The sequence below is a fragment of the Trematomus bernacchii genome, unplaced genomic scaffold (genome assembly GCF_902827165.1).
Source record: "Trematomus bernacchii unplaced genomic scaffold, fTreBer1.1, whole genome shotgun sequence".
NCBI lineage: Eukaryota > Metazoa > Chordata > Actinopteri > Perciformes > Nototheniidae > Trematomus > Trematomus bernacchii.
Window position 1 is genome coordinate 2,279,118 of NW_022987910.1, and position 18,043 is coordinate 2,297,160.

Consider the following 18,043-nt stretch of genomic DNA (forward strand, 5'->3'; position numbering starts at 1 on the left):
TGCTGAGTGTGTTGACATTGCCTTGTTGACTTGCTGTGTTTCACAACAATAAAGTGACTGTGAAGTTAAGAGAGAGAGATCGAGTAGACACAGAAAGGGCAAAAGAGATAAAGACAGACGAGGAGAGAAAATGTAAGAGAGGAAGTTAGGGAGATAAAAAGAGGCGGAAGACCCTCCAGCTGATTCAGCACCATGGACAGCGCTGCAGCGAGACTCAGCCTCACAAGGCCGGAACAAGCTTTATCCTCAGAGAGAAAAGCCAAAAGCTCTTCTCAACATGCTCTGATCTCTCTCACTCTAACTCCCTTACTCTCTCACATACTTATCTTCCATGTTGCTCTCTCTCTCTCTCTCTCTCTCCCTCTCTCTTCTTTTCTGACACACACAAACTAGTCATTGCCTCCCTCATCTCCCTTGCCACCCTCCTCAACCCTCCACAGTTTGCAGTTTGTTTCTTATCATTTCTCTGCGTAACTGCTCTCTTTGTGGATCAGGAAATACTTGTGTGTGTGTGTGTGTGTGTGTGTGTGTGTGTGTGTGTGTGTGTGTGTGTGTGTGTGTGTGTGTGTGTGTGTGTGTGTGCGTGTGCGTGTGTGTGGCAAATGTGGACAGGAGGCATGAGTAGAGACACAGTTCAAAAGGACAATGCCCACTAAACCGGTTGACTGATTTCTGGACGAGTGTGTTTGGGTTTTGGAGAGTGGAGAACAAGATTAGACAATATCTTTCGTGGGCAGAAATAAACTAAGTAAGAGAAAAACAGGAGTTTATAGAGCATGATATGAGACAGACAAAAAGAAGCAGCTTACTTTGTTGCTACAAGGGAGTTTGTCTTGAAAATGTACAGGAATATGGACACCTTATACATATACATTTTCTTCCATTGGGATAATCTGAAATGTCTAATTATCATGTTATCATTGATACAACCGTTAACTCTTTAACTGAACTCTTAAAGGCATTCGTAGTTGTTAAGGTCAAAGCCTGACAAAGCCACTAAACTCATATTCATTTGGAGCGAGAAACATGCGGTGACTCATACTGTACATTATTTATCATACCAGAAGTTATATTTTATATGTTGCGATCTGCCGGGTCTCTGGAGTATTTGAGTTCTACGTCACTTTGTCTACTTCTTCACTCCCAAAAATGTCAGCAGGGCGTTTGTCCCATGTGTTTGCACAGTTGTTATTGGTGTCTCTCGGATGGGAGTCATGTCGTTTTCATATCCACCTTTTTATTACATGTGAGGGGTGACAGATGTGCATTTCTAATAATAATATAACTGATGGTAGATCAAATATTCTCAATGCCTGTGTGAATGTCCACTTGTCACATACACGCTTGTTTTCAAGTGACAATCACACATCAACACCCTGTCGACTCTCTGTCCTTGTCAGTTCAACATTGGCCCGCCAGTCAATAAACCAATCACTCCATTTGCTGATCATGAGATCAGTGCTTCAAGCTGACGGATGATCCATCGTCCAATCAAGTAATTGATTGGAATTGATTGGTTAATGCCCCAGGTAAGTGTTGCATTAAGGAGCCCACATGCCATACAGAGAGGATTAGGGGTGACTATTGGAAGCCAGTTTTTTGACTCTACTGGTGAAGTACGCACTTATCTTTATTATCTCTTCTATGGAGATATATTAAGCCTATTCATGTCACAACATACTCCCATTTATGAATGCAGAATGGAGCTGCAACAGAGGTGGCTCTTGTTACGGAAATGCAGACAGAGTAACCAGTAGGTGTAGAATCGACTAGGGCTTCAGACCAAAGCAGTCAAAATCTAAAATAGTTAATTCTCTGAAAAATACATTCAAAATAGATCGCCACTATAAATCACTGGCAACACTCAACCTATTCCTGGAAAGATATTCTGTTTACCGATAATTTGATTTGCTATCTGTCTCCCATGCCGTATCAAAACAAATACCCTTTCACTTCAGTCTGAACTAAGTAATGTTTCATTGGCACATTCGGTTTTCAAACAGTTATGATGGATTGTACATTCTGATTATATGACACCCCCTCTTTCCCAAAACAATCTATTGTGTCCCATATCAGAGAACACAGGCAGCTAAAAAGTGACTTAGACAAAATCCATCAGCCTCCCCATTTGACGTTGGTTTATGAAGAAATAAAATACAGCAGATTGAGGTATGGCTTTACCCAGCCCTCTCTCCAGCAGTTTCACAGTAGTAAATTTAGGTGAGACCAAATTGGAAGAAAGCAGAGACGACCCAAAGGAGAACCACCAAACCTCCCAACCGTAAATTAAGGTATGATAGTTGGTCTCAAAAGTTTTAGAGGGGTTTGAGCTTCATGAGCTCAGTGGTATCCTAAGTCATTTAGGAGAGCAGCTGTTCCTTCAAACCTAGAAAGAGAGTTAACTGCATGTGAATAGAAATAGGTTTCTAGAGCGGTTGCTACCAATCTGTCGGTTGTCCGAACCCTGGCCCATGCAATCTACATGTCTAATAATTGGGCAATATACTTAACCCCAAGTATGTCCCCATCGCATAGCTAATGTTGCGTGTGAGTGTCTCTCTTGAATAGCAGGTTTTATGGAAGCCTTTGCTTTTGTGTGAATGTTTTTGTGAATGCCTGAATGCTTTGTAATGCTTTACTGAGTAGCAGCAATATGCCTACTTGTTATGTTAATAATGTGTTTATAAAATTCAATAATTGCACTACACATACCTGTACTGTTCTATTCATTTGCCTTTCTTGGGACTCAAAAAGTGACTGTTTTTTTTTTTTTTTAAATCAAGACATCTAATTTACATTTCTAACTACAATAATGCCAACATAGAATGATCTAGTGAATTAGTTAAGTAACGTAACTGGTAATCATTATGTTTTTTTTCCAGTAGCAGGGTATCTTTAGTTCCATGACTAAATCAGAGTAAGGGAAAGAGTGACAGAGATGTTATGGCATTGTCCTTCAGAGTAGCAAGGTTACAGTTTAATGGAGCCAACATGAATGTGTCTCCTGGCACATCCACCCCACCATGGCCATCTATTAGTGTGGGGACAGACAGAGGGAGAGGGGGAGAGAGGGACAGCAACATACACTGACAGAAAGAGAGAGAAAGACTGCCAAATCATGGCTCTCTATATCACACTGATGCAGAGAGGGAGATGGAGTGGGAGTGCAGCGACGGAGAGACCCTGACACCATCACAACATGGTCATCCATTACTCCTGAAAGTAGAGAGAGGGATGGAGCAGAGGCAGACTGAGAAAGTGACAGTGACCAAGATTTGATATTACATAGGGAAGTGTGCAGTAATATATGTATAACGTGAAACATTCTGAATAATTATTCTCGCACAAAACTCTTTGGCAGTACGCCGGCATTTGAATTTGAGAATGAAGACAGGAAGGAGATGTTTGGTTGGGGGAGGGGAGGGAGTTTGATGTAGAGATACTGAAGGAAATCAGTACATGGAGGACAGGAGAGTTAGAAACAGGAGATAGAGTTGGTGAATGTCTATCTCCCCGGGCTCAGGCTAGGAAAGAGTGATGGGAAGAAGATAAGGAGAGGAAAAGTCAATAGAGAGAGCTTGAGAGTGACAGGTGGAGAAAGGCCATTGGAGAGAGGAGGAGAGAGAGACAATACAAGTTTTATCATCCTGTATTCTGAACTCTGGAGGTTGTTCCACATATAGTAGGTCATCATGCTCTCAAACCGGGTTACTGTGTACACGTTATTGTTCTATAATACCACAGAATGTGGAGAATTAAGACTCAAGACTTATTAAACATGTCATATGGTGAATGTGCCAGGTCGCAGTGTCCTAATCACATGTGGTTTACTTTTATCTCAAGTTTGACATTTTACCATTAACATTGATTCACACTCCAGGGAACAGCAGACATGTCTTCTGCTTACTTTTAATGACATTTTATCATCCATTTTTTACTTTGTGTTTGCTAAGAGTTAGATATACCAAATGCATGCACAGCTACTAGTTCAAATAAAGGACATGAGACTAGAGAACAATCAGGAGAGAAAAGATAGCAGCCAGGAGAAAGAAACTCCAGATGTTTATGTGTGTTTGTGTTTACATGGGTGTTCATGTTTAGCTTAGTTCTGTGTGTTTGTTATTACAATGTGAAAGACAGTGTAAAGCTGTTTATTCACTCCGTCGGATTACACGGTGTGTGCGTCAAGATTTAAATTCCAGAGTGTTTGTGTACTGTTTTGTGTCAAGTTTAAGGAATCAGCAAAAAACGGTATGTAAGTGTGAGAAAATATCCAACATGCAATCACCGGAGAGAGAAAAACAGCACAAAACTGTGTTCATTAAACACTTCTAATACAATTGTGACATTAAGATGTGAGAAATAGATTTCCAAAATACAGTGTCAGAGAGGAGAAATAATGGCAGTCTGTTCATTAAAATAATTTATTCTAGTCAATATTAGCAATAAAGTACTGCTGCCTTAGTAGAATACGTGAAGGTCAGCCGTAATTGATAATTATCCAATGGCTTCTCTCTAATATACCACAGACTCTGCAAGGCAATTTGGCTTAATATAATATGTTCTTTTATACAAATTGGAGGTGAAAATCAGGAAATACATAATGTTTTACACCTCATTCCCAATCCTCGTAGTCTTTTCATGATTACTACATACTCTCATGCAGTAATACAGTATGGGAACACCTAAAGAACTAAAAACTCACAACATCAATGTCACTGATACAGTAGATTAAGCATGTATGCCTCAGACACTGTAAAAATACCCAGAATGTCTACTCCTTTATACAATCATCCTGTGTTTGCGTGCCTGTCCGCGTGTCCACAAAGGCTGTGATTCACTCAGTCTGGTTAATTAGTGGCAGATGTGTTGCTTCCCAATATAGAAAGGGATGATTCAGTGGATGCGAACCAGCACTCTGCTGTCCTCCTCAAATCCATTAGGAGAACAAAAAGGCTAAATAAATCCTTTCATTTATTGAAACATCCCTGGACAAAATAATGTATAAAAAGGGCTTCTCTGTGATACTCAAAGCACTTCTCTGTGATACTCAAAGCACTTCTCTGTGATACTCAAAGCCCTGATTCGAAACAAACAAGTCAAATATCATTAGTATAACAAAACTATTATTGTCATTTAAGGGGTTAACAACAGGTAAGATGAAACAGCAGGACATACCTAAGACCTTTTTCCTAAAAATGCTTTTATTATACCTTCTCAACACTTAGCCACCGACTGTGTATTTCCAGCACTGTGTCTGGTTCCTCTTAAATGCTGATGGCGGGGCTCCAAACTGCTCATCAAAGAGTTTTATGGTTGCGTTCCTTTAAACGTGGTGGACCTTAACACTGCAGCAGAGATACCGACCCCAGTTCGATATTAGAGAAAGGCACTACATGGGAAATCACATTTCAAGCCCAGCATGATGTGGTACAGTACAGAATTAAAGACCATAGCGCAGTAAAACACAACGAAGCACAGCAACGGATATAGACCTTCTTTACTTCGTATTAAGTCACACAAAAAGTGCAGTGATCTAGCACAGATCAATGGTCCATTCTGCTCTTGCTAGGATCGGCATTACTGTATAATGCCGATCCAAGCAAGAGTAAAATGGACCATTGACTTGGCACGGCAAGAAGGCACTGGATTGCATATCAAATTAGCATAGAACAGACAAATGAAAAATGGACACTGAACAAAATGGAAACTTTCACTTGGTGTAAATGTGACTGTAATGGAGTCTTTTATTATAAGTTATCTCAGACACATCCAGACAGCAGAATATAACCTGCCTTTATCCCAGTTCAAGCTGGTAAAATCTCCTCCACCACCTGGAACGAGATGGGCATAACATTGATCAATTATTCAACACCCAATTTAATAATCATTTTCAATTCCGTTGAGCGGTGAAAAACGGACTGAGATTCTTCAGCTACTCTACTGCCCTGTGAGGTTAGACTGCTTTAAGCTCAATGCTTGTTCAGCATGATAACAATGCTTAACATCTTAGTTTAGCATGCTTTCCTAATGAAATATAACCTCAAATAACAGCGCCATAGGGAACATTATAGGGATCAAAACTATTTTTTGCAGGCGATTCTTACAAACCATTAAAATATTAGATCAAACATTTTTCTCAAAGTAAAAAGACAAGTTAAGATAAGATAAGATGAAACTGCATGTATTCCCGTGGGGAAATGCAGGCGTTAATAGCAGCAATAGTGTCAGAATGAAAAACAGGATTCACACAGGATTCACACATTCACACAAATGAAGTTAAAATAGAATACAAATGAAAATAATAATACAGCAAAAATAAACTGATAAAGTAACTATTAAAACAAGAAATCACTGTAAAAAGTTGTGTATTTGTAAAAAATGTAAACTTCATAGTGGCACTAGAAGACCATAGTGCCAACATGTGTTTAGACATCAGTCAAGGTGGAAATATTGTACTGGGTAAATGGACACAGTCAGGTGTAACCACAGGAAACATTAGGGGATGCTCAGGGGTTCAACCTCTGAGGACCATGAATGTCTAAAACATGTCATGGCAAATGATCCAATAGTTGTTAACCAATTACCCTGAGTAGATGTTGTGCAGTGTGGGATATTTTTCAATAAGAAGTGAAAATAAAACAGGTGTGTGTCCTTGTGTTAGAGAGAGAGAGAGAGAGAGAGAGAGAGAGAGAGAGAGAGAGAGAGAGAGAGGTAACAATATGCGGCAACAGGTGATATACTGAACTTGAACTTACAACGTGACATGTGAGTTGCCCCTGCTGCTCCACAGAGCCCCCCCCCCCCCCCCATGCTGTGCTCTGTTCTGCCCGTGCTGAGGCGTTCTGTTTCATGCCAAGCAGGCTAACTACACTGTTATGCTTCGCTGATGCAGAACGTCAACTGCATCTGCTTCACTGCTCTGTCCTTGTGTGTGTGTGTGTGTGTGTGTGTGTGTGTGTGTGTGTGTGTGTGTGTGTGTGTGTGTGTGTGTGTGTGTGTGTGTGTGTGTGTGTGTGTGTGTGTGTGTGTGTGTGTGTGTGTGTGTGTGTGTGTGTGTGTGTGTGTGTGTGTGTGTGTGTGGGATGAAATGTGACTGACCGAAAAAAAGCTGAGAGGTGAGAAGTACAAAAAAAGAAATAAAGAAAACAAAAGATGTGAAGAACCTAAGAGTTTACAGAAAAGCTAAATGTTTGTGAAAAAATATAAAGAGCAGATGGAGTGATAAGTGAAATAACAGCTCACTGCTCAGAGCATCGATTCCAATCTGCTGTGGGGTTTTTTACTTGATAAAATCGTTACTATGTGCTTCGGAGAGATGAGACTGGGTACAATTCCCACATTTCACATAGGTCTATCTGTCATCTGACTGTCAACCATCTGTTACTGTTTGAGTTTGAAAACACATTGATTTTCTTTAGAATTGTTCAAAATTAGCACAGCTCTAACTCCTGTCCTTCCCTCTGGCTCCTTTTACTCCACACGCTGTCTTCTGATCCACTGATGCTCTCGTGTCTCCTGTCTCTCGCATGAGCTCCATGACAGGCTGCAGTGTTGTTCCTTAGGGCTTTTGCTCTTTCTCCAGACCACCACACATCGAGAGAAACGGAGAGAAAGAGCCCTTTGAGTAGTTCTTGGGATATCATAACAATCACAATAAAGTCTTGAAATAATATCAATGGAATGTTGTACAGATTTAGAATGAAGATAATATTAAAAAACACTCTGTCTGTGTATACAAAACATAATTGTTGATCTTGTTTTGTTGATGTTCTTCTCAGAGTAGGTCCAGCTGCATTGAAGTCACTGCCACATTCGGGTTGGTTAACTCCTGACCCTGGGTCTGTTTTGATAGGCCTTCTTAATAGCTATCTAAACCTTCCTGACAGGATTTTTATGGAGGTCTGTGCAGGTTTCTTCCTGACATATCTTTGAGCAACACAGCCAGTAGAAGACAAAGAGCGATTGAGAGAGTGAACAACAGATAGGATAACATAAAGGCTATAACAAAAAAAGGCTACCAACACAATTCAGTCAAAGCTGCACTACAACCAGTTTTATTCCTACAAAAAGTCAAATGATAGTGTGTAATGTAAAGGGGTCATGCATCCAAACCAAACCACACACTGTAAGCACACATGACTTTGCAGTTCCCCTTAACTCTACGGAGCATTTCAGCTTATTTCTTGGTTTGGTCTGCAGTTTTATTTCCAGTAACAGCTGAATGGTGTTTCCAATTGAAAACCTCTGATAAACCCACTGTATGCTACGTGCCAAACAACAAACAAACGAGAAAGATAACGTTGGTGCTTATCTTGTGAACATAGATGCGCAATTATTAGCTAAAGACACAAACACACACTTGTTTTCTGCCTTCTTTGTGCTTAGTAGCAGCCATCCTTCTGTCTTCTGTCCTCCTGCTCACATAGAGGGACAACCCAAAGCACGTCAGTTATATATAGGCGACTGGTTATCTATAGCGTCACATGCATGTCTACTCGTGTTTTCATCCAATGTTGAACAAATTATACATACATTACTGAGACTGTTTCTTTACTGTTTTCTAAAAAAATCTTATTTTTGTTTTCTCACATTCATGTTCAGCTTCCTGCTGTGTTTCTTTTTGTTATTGTCACACTGTGAACTGTCCATGTGAGACAGCTATTTGTACAAAAATATATAGCAAGGTATGACATGTGAGGCTATGATAACAGGGTACGGCTATATGTACAGTTTCAACACCAATACTTGAAAGATAAAGTTTCCTTCATTCCTGTACAAAAAAAGTGTTGCTATTTATTTATTGAAAGGTTTGAACCCTTCAACTTCAACATTTTCCATTTGTGTTATTTTTCTTACTGCCTTGGTAAAGTCATACTTATGTCAAGTGAATTAAGTCATTTTAAGTTATATAAAGTAACATTTTGAACTTTTTATCTAAAAGCTACATTCAATAATACTTGTCAGGACCTTATGTTACCGTGCACTTTTATTCAATACTCTAGCTGCACAGAGCACAGCACTTATCCAATGAAAATGAAAGGTCGTCTCTCCCTTTACTCAACGCGGCCAAAAGATATGGCACACATTTCTGTCAATTTATAAAACTGTTCACCTTTTAAACTGAGCATTTAAATATCAGATACTCTGCTGGTAGAGAGTCATATTTATACCTCACACATCCTCACTCATCCATAACAAATACAGCTGGTCTCTCTCCACCTGGAGCAGATATCCACAGGGAAAAGGTTGAAAGGTGAACTGTGACACACACTGCCCAAAACGCAAAAGCAAACAGTCAGAAATAATAGATGTCAGTGTATCTTTGCCTTGATTTCAATTTTTAAACACACGTCTCTTTCAATGTTTTCCCTTGAAGATAAGAATCCTCAGTCCACATTAATTACATGTCATTTTTTAGACGCTTTTATCCAAAGCGACTTACATACATTCAGTACTGTGGACAATCCCCACAGGAGCAATTTGGGGTGAAGCGTCTTGCCCAAGGACACAAAGGCATGCTGACTGCAGTGGGACTCGAACTTGCTATCCCCTGATTCGAAGTCCATCACACTTTCCACTGAGCCACAGCCTCCATATTTGTTAATCAATAAATAGTTGATTTTATTGTCTGCCTTGTAAACAGTTAATAGCAGCTCTGAAGCTACTGAAGCTCTGCCTCAAGGACAGTGAGCATCACTAAATGTGATACACACGAGCATACACACACACTCACAAGCAGGTAAGCACAAGGGTAAAAATGCATTCAGACCTCTCATGCTCAGACATCCATCCAATCACTAACACAATCATACTGCCCACACACATTACAATTACACCCCAACCATACATGATAAAAACATGGGTTAATGATGTGATTGGTATTTTATTTTTCGTAAGTAGATAATTAACAGTTTGCACACAAGCCTTGTTGTTGTTTTTGAGATTGAATGAGAAAGAAAATGATTTAAAAGGATAAGGCAGTTCAGCACAGGTGGGTGTGCACCATGTTTGTTTCCTTGCTGCATGTGTACATACAAACACTTGTGTCTGTGCACGTACCGCTGAGCGTACACACAGTATGTGGGCCTTCCAATTGTGCTGTGTGTGTTTGTTTATGAATATGGACTTCAATAATAGGACATGTTATCCGTGTTAGAACAACTAAAAGGCAAAATGCTAATCGACACCCACTAGCTGCAGCAAACCAGCTGCTGGCAAAACAAACACGTTATCTGGGTTAAAGTGTTTTTAAATAAGTGGACCATTTCATCTGAAATAAATGGAATATGGATGCTATTATGTGCAACCCCTCTGCTTTGCATCACCTTTACTCAAACATAGAGTAGGGCCATTTCTACAAATATTGATACATATTTGAAATAACAGTACTGTACTCTTTAGTCAACTGGACATCATTATCAATGCGCAGATCACTGCACTGGTACAAACTCATCTATACCGCTATGCTTGGACTGCTGCCCCTCTACATATCCACCTACATATCACACAAACAGTACAGCTATAGACTACGATCTCAAAATGACATCACTCTGTCCGTCCCCTCAGTACGCACGGTGCTTGGGAAAAAAGCCATATCATACTCTGCCCCCTCGACCTGGAACACACTTCAGCAGGAACTTAAGCTGACCAGTTTGATACCCATCACGGATTTTAAACTCATTTGAAAAAAGCTGGAGAAATCATCTGTGGGTGTTTGCACCTGCTATATCTGACTACTGTATATGGATTTCAATGACTACTGTTTTTACGATGTTGTATTTTAGTGTTGCCTCTGTGTTTAGTGTCCTGTCTGTCTGTAACTTTGTGTGGTAGTGTTACCACTGACAGGTCTCTCTTGAAAATGAGACCTTGTGTCTCAATGAGATTTTACACCTGTATAAATAAAGGCTAAACATTTTTTTTTTTAAAACAGCTTTCGGGCATCATGCATTTTCACACAGCAACCTGCATTAAAAATAAAAAAAACTATAACTAACCGGCTAAATTGTCATTTAGGCAGTAGGTAACTTTCAACAAGGAGGTAAAGTTGTTTTGTTTTCCCCCAAGATATGCCTAATAAAGATTGCTTTTCTAAAATAAGATTGTGATCTAAACAAAGAAGCAGTAGAATAAGTCTGACGACACTTCACAAACCTTTCACAGGCAATTTTAAGTTACATTCAAGTACTTAGCACTCGGTTGATTTATTCATATTAAACAACAGGGCCACAAGTATGTTCCTTAGAGGATGGCACAGTCATTAAATAACTAACCTAATTAAAAGGGATGCCACCCAGTCATACTTTACATTGTTGTTTAACTATAATGAATAATTCTGTCTTTGAATGTGATGCCATATTGGGCTGAATTAGGCCAGGAGGCTGATCCCAGGTCAGATTCATAATGTTTCAAGTCATTATAAAGGTTAGAGAAAACATTTTATCAGCAGGCTTCTATCCCTTTCTTGTTAGTTACTAATGGGCATTTAAATCTTTGAGTGATGCTAATGTACGCTCATGTTCATATTGCAGGGATAGCTGTATGTCTCTCTTCTCTCTTAGCATAAACAATGTGTCACATACACAGCACCTTTCATCCTAATGCATTGAGCATTAACACTGGGAGGAAAACATGCAAATATGTAGCCTCCACAATAATATATGAACAGTCTGATGACAAGGGGAGAATTAATTGAGGCTGACAACCCCTTTTAGCAGAGGAATATGCTCTTAACCCACAGAACTTGAAAGAGGCCCTTTTTTAACTTTCCAAAAACTCAGGCATTAATAGCATATATTTAGATATGAGAATTTAACAGGTCAGTTTCTTGAAAGACAAAGTGGCTCTTATACATCTTGAACTAGAGGACATACACAGTAGGACCTCATCCACGGTTTTAATAAAAGTGTGCCTTCAGTGGATGAAAGGCCTTACCTTACAAGTCATTCTGATTGGACATTTTGTAAAATAAATAGTCCAACCAGTTTTATGTGAAATAGTTAATAAACCCATGGATTCAATTTGAATCAGCTAGCTGTATCCATACGAGTCTTTCATTACATAATAAAATAACACTGCTGTTACAAATAACAGGCAGTTATATCCCTTTCAAAGATAAGTTTGCTTTGCATGGTTTAATCCTGTTTTGATTTGCTCAGTAATGTATTACTGCTGCGCCCGGCCTGTGTGAGGCTCTCTACATGAGAGCGCTAAATCAAGTCTCAGCTAACAAGACGGAGGGCATTCAGGGACGAATCAACTTCTTATCCTAAACCAATGTAGTGAAGAGAAGATCAAAGTAATGACTGTTCCCCTGGTGGCCGGAGCTCTTCCATCTAACCCTAAACTCGTATGCTCTCTCAAGAAACTGATTGCATTTCAAGAGATCTATCAGTAGGGTCACTGAGACGATGTTTAGGCCAAAAGCATTATTAGCCTTAACCAAATTAAACGTACTGAGGGTCTCAAATTGGATTAACTGAAACTGTGCAAGAGAAATTGGAAATCGTTATCAAGTTTAACTTTATTTTCTGGTTTATTTTTGCTAATTGTCCGTTCATTGTGAAAGACTATAACATTTGATTAAAAACTAATTTGTGTTCCTTTAGAACTGCACTCAATGCAAATAGTCCTTTTGCTATGGTTACTAAGCATTGGAGGTTTTTCTCAAAGATAGCTTTACACTTGTTGCTAAGAGTTGGACAATTAGTTTCCCCTGAAAATATCTCCAATTAGTCCAGGGAGCTGAGCAAGAAAATACCCATTTTCAAGTTTCTTACATTTACTTAAAAAATGCAAGAACAATTCCACTCTGCATTTTTTACCTTTGTAACTCCAAAAGAAAGGAGAGCAGATCAACATGAGAAACAGGTCGTAGTAAGGAGTTACATAAACACACAGGGCCTATATCATGTGAAATCCTAATAAAAGCCATGTGCCTATGTTCATTTCACATGTGAATTATTGTCACATTATGAAACCCATGATAAATTGGCAAGGCAACATGCTATCATCTCAACTTTGTGAAAACCAAATGTCCCGTGTTACTTCATCATACTGTAAGTGAAATGTCCAAAACTCACATGTTCACAAGTTTAGGATGTGTAGTAACACACTATTCATCACAAATAGTGAAACAAAAACTTACATTCTCATCCATTAGAACAACAGAATATAATTACATTAAACATTTTAAATAAGTTCACAATATTGTCATTGTTTCTTCGAGGAAATATACGTAGTCATTCTCATTCTTCAATCCAATCCAATCCACTTTATTTATATAGCACATAATTAAAAACAGAGGGTTTACCGAACATAACATTATAATAAAATATAATATTACAATAATAGATAAAAGGCACATAAAGGCTATGGACAGACAATAAAAGCATAAAAATGGATAAAACATAGCTCAAACTCGAAAGCGAGGGAAAAGAGGTGGGTCTTTAGACGGGACTTAAAAGTTTGAAGGACGACAATTTGACATGGGGGGGCAGGTCGTTCCAGAGCCTGGGGGCTACCGCTGAGAAGGCTCGGCCTCCCCTGGTCTTTTTCTTGGTTTTAGGGACTACTAGCAGCAGCTGATCAGCCGACCTCAAAGCCCTTGAGGGGGTGTACACCTTTAGGAGGTCGGAGATGTACTGAGGGGCCAGCCCATTAAGCGATTTAAAAACAAACAATAACATCTTAAAATGAACTCTAAAATGGACAGGAAGCCAGTGGAGGGAAGCCAGAATTGGGGTGATGTGTTCATGCTTGCGTGTTCCTGTAAGCAGCCGAGCCGCAGCGTTTTGTACCAGCTGCAGGCGTGCCAGCGAGGTCTTGTTTAGGCCGGCATAAAGTGCATTACAGTAATCTAGACGCGTAGAAACAAAGGCATGAATTACACGCTCAAAGTCTAAAAAGGTTTAATTTTGGACAGGAGCCTCAAGTGATAAAAACTGGACTTAACCACAGAGTTTATCTGTTTATCCAATTTAAAAGCACTGTCGATTTTGACGCCCAGATTTGTGACCATGGGTTTTGCATATGGTTGCAGGGAACCCAGGTCAATGGAAGGGACATCACCATTTGGTCCAAATACAATGACCTCCGTTTTGCTCTCATTTATATTTAAAAGGTTTAGCGCCATCCAGGCCTTTATGTCATTAAGACAGTCAACCAGGGGCATCAGAGAGCTGGTGTTTTTTTTTAGGGGTAGGTATATTTGGGAGTCGTCCGCTAAAGTTGGTAGGAAACGCTATGTTTTCTAAAAATTAGTCCAGGAGGTATAAAGAAAAGAAAATGGGCCCCAAAATAGAACCTTGGGGAACTCCACAGGATAGGGGGGCAGAAGAAGATGCAAATTCACCAATCTTAACAGAGAAAGATCTCTGGGACAGATAGGAGCTGAATCACTCTAAGGCAGTTCTTAAATCATTTGGATACAGAACACGGGATGTTGAAAATTAATGATATTTCTTGCATGATGAACAGCGGCTTTAAATGTATAATCGGCTACAGCAGTCATGATATTCTTCACATTGCAAATATTATAAATTGAACATCTGCTGATTATATTAGATATCATATCTAGAAAATCCATTGCATAACGGTTGCTAACCCAAATGCTGTCTGACCTCCCTTTGCCTTCTGAGCAAAACGATGGTGGCTCAGTGCTTAACCCCCTTGCCACAGCTGCTATCCTTTTAACCGTGCAGCAAAAGGCTGTTGCTGTTAAGCTATGCTATGGCCATTAGCTGTTGACAATAAGTGCTACAGCCGCTGGTCTTTTATAGAACCTTCTCTGTAGAAGGCGTTTTGTTGCTTGAGCTTGGGGCAAGGTGTTAGCTGTTTAACATGCAGGCTAATGGAATTTAGGGGTATGGCTGGCGGCACTATATTAATATAGCGCATAAGGCTGCAGAGTGCTAAAGCTGCTAGCTGTGATGCCCAGGGAAATCCCTGCTGCTGACCTTTCACTGACAGGATTAAACCTGACACAGACACACACACATGGTAATGAGCGCTTGGAGGGAGAAGGGAAGAAGATGGGAGGGAGGGAAGAAGGGAATTAGAGAGGAGGATGGCGATGGGAAACACAAGAGAGGGACAGGGATAGGGGAATTAGGGAAATAAAGTAGATGGACTTGGGGAAAGAAAGGAAGAATCCAGCTCCAGAACATGTGGTAGCTTTGGGGGAAATAAGAAAGCGAGAGAAGAGCTGGTGTGAACTGCAGGAAATGCCTATGGCAGCACTGTCTATAAAATTAACAAACGGAGTTGTCAGCAAAGGAGACCAGGAGAGGGAAAGCTAAAATAATGATGCAATAAGATCAGAGCAAAATAGATAAAAGGTGGGATGGGCCGAGTGACCCAAGAAGACAGACGTGCAGGTGAATGATGACAGCAGAAGAGACAAGACATGCAATGATTGAAACACAAACAGAACAGTTGGGAAACAACAGCAGACAGACGAAGGAGACTGAGAGTGGAGAGAAAGATCTGTGAAGATGGAAGAGAAGAAGGGATGAAGGGTGAGAGGAAGAGAGGATAAAAGATAGCAGCCAGAGCACACTGCAATTCCCTCACAACAGTGTCGGTGAGGCTGTAATTTAACGCTCCGTCAGGTCGCAATCAGAGCCTGAGTGTGCATGTGTGAGAGCATGAGGGTGGGGGGGCAGTTAGATTCACACCAGAGTCGCAGGGAGGGATGAGGGAACACAAACAAATGAATAGATGAGCAGACGGGAGGGACAGGCAGGGCAGATCTCTGAGCTTTGTCAATATTTTGTTTCTCCACATCTCTGTTTACATATCACTTTGTGATAGGCAACTTAATAAGATAAGTGAAGCTGAGAAGAAAAATGTGAGAAGTGTTGCAAGGAACCGCAAGACAAGAGAGAAAAATAAATCAAATATTTGAGTTAAGCCGCGGGGGCATGCAGGAGTAGTGGAGGGGGCAGGAGGGTAGATTTACAGGGAGAGTGCATTTTAGAGAGGAATGAAGAAATGATGAAGACCGAAGAGGGAAAAAAGCAAAGATGGGAGAAGGACATTGAGAGAGGAGGGGAGTCAAGGAGGAATGGGGATAATAAAAAGGGAGGTGACGATTGGAGAAAATAGAGGACGAGATGGGACAGTAATGGAGAAGAGAAGAAAGGGAAAAAGAGGAAATTCAGAGAGAAGAGACGATGGGATTAGAGGAGGGAAGGGAGAGCCATGAGGGAGGGAGAGGGGACAAAAATGAGTTTCTTTTTCATCCAGAGTAGAATAATCCTCAAAAACTGAAGAGATAAAGGGAGTTCAAAGGACTAGTTAAAATATAAAAAAAGGGAAAAGAAGCATTTTCTTGCATCCAAGCTCAGAATTCTGAGGAAAAGGGCCCATCTGTTGTGTCAGATTTCTGATACAGAGAGCAACAACCACCATGGGAGAGCCATGTTATCAAGCTTGTTGATGAATGAATTCTCAATGGATTTCCAAAATGATTGTATGAATTGACTTAAATCGGTTATATTCTGCATATCAAAGTAAGCTTTGGATAACAGATGATCATCATGTTAGAAAATGCAGGTCAGCTGATGCGGTACTAGGACAGAACAAATACACATGCAAACACACACACTCACATACACACAATTACTGTATGTATTTCAAATATGGACAGGAATTGGAAAGCACATATATTACAGGTGCAGTTAGAAGTCATGCAACCCTGCAGTTATACATGTGTTCACAAAAACAGACATGAATGTTGCCAAGAGAAAATGACTTACATGTATTTTGTATATGAAATGCACATACAAAATACATGTTTTTTTTTAACCAATAGGTAGATGCTTAATTAGGCAGAGTGATATGAATCTGAAAAGAGTTGTAGACAGTGAACAGCTGGCTGTACAGACAGATTAATTGGCAGGCAGAGAGGCAGAAAAACAGACAGACTTTAAAGTAGTAAGTCCATTTTTTTGGCCTTGTTTCTCCGTGTAAGCTGAAGGCTGTTGTGCAGCGTGCAAACACCATGCTTAATTCTACACCACATTTACACGAGACATAAAACTGCCAAGCACAAATATTGATTGCTCGGAAATGTCACATAAACGATATTATGCATAAGGGAGGCAAACACATTGTGCTGCAGGGAAAGTCCTAAATAGCTTTTAGTCTGAGGAAAACACTTAGGAACTCATTCTATTCAATTTGCTTGATACACTCTACAGCAAATAAACAACATCAAAGTAAAGCAAATTCTGCTATTTGTATGAAATAATGGTTGGATATTATTGAGTTGAACATTTAAAATGGTTAGCCAACTGGTCATGTTCCAATATCTTTTCTCTTGTTCTCTTCGAAAACCTTTGACGACATTAATTGGAAAATTGCACGTCGATTGTGCCCGTACTGTATGTGTCCCTCGAACAGTTTTCTTGTTTGTGCTGGGGCTGTTCCGCTATTATTTTCAGCCTGAGGCACACTTTGGTAGGTTACCATTGTTTTATTAATAACCAGAGGACTACAGAAACATTCGTTGAAATGCAGGTGTCAGACTCAATGGGAAGTTGATTAATATTTCAAAATCAAAATCTTCAAAAGCTACAATCTTGCCTGAACACAGATTGTTTTAATATTTGTATGGAAAGAAATTAACAGTTATGCAAATAGCATTGTAATTAATGAATGGTTAAAAGTGTCCTTGTGCTTTGAAAGCTTCGGGGCTGTCTAGAACAGTTACACGTGGTTTCTAATGTCAAGCAGAGCCTTCATGACAATATATAAATGTGTTGTGTTTTTAATAGCAGATTTGACATTGAATGACACATTCAGATTTCTGCCTCAAGCAGTAAACAGTTTGCGTCTCAGAAAGAGAGGGGGAGCATGAGAAATTGTAAGAGATAGATACTTCCGCTGTCAGTTCATCTATTACAATTTTCTCTCCCAGGAACAGGTGCTATATTACCATCAGGTTTGCTGACTTCCTCTTCCTCATTACCATTCACAGAGAAAATGGATTCATATCTACTAACTTACCATAGGATATCATTTATCATATACATCC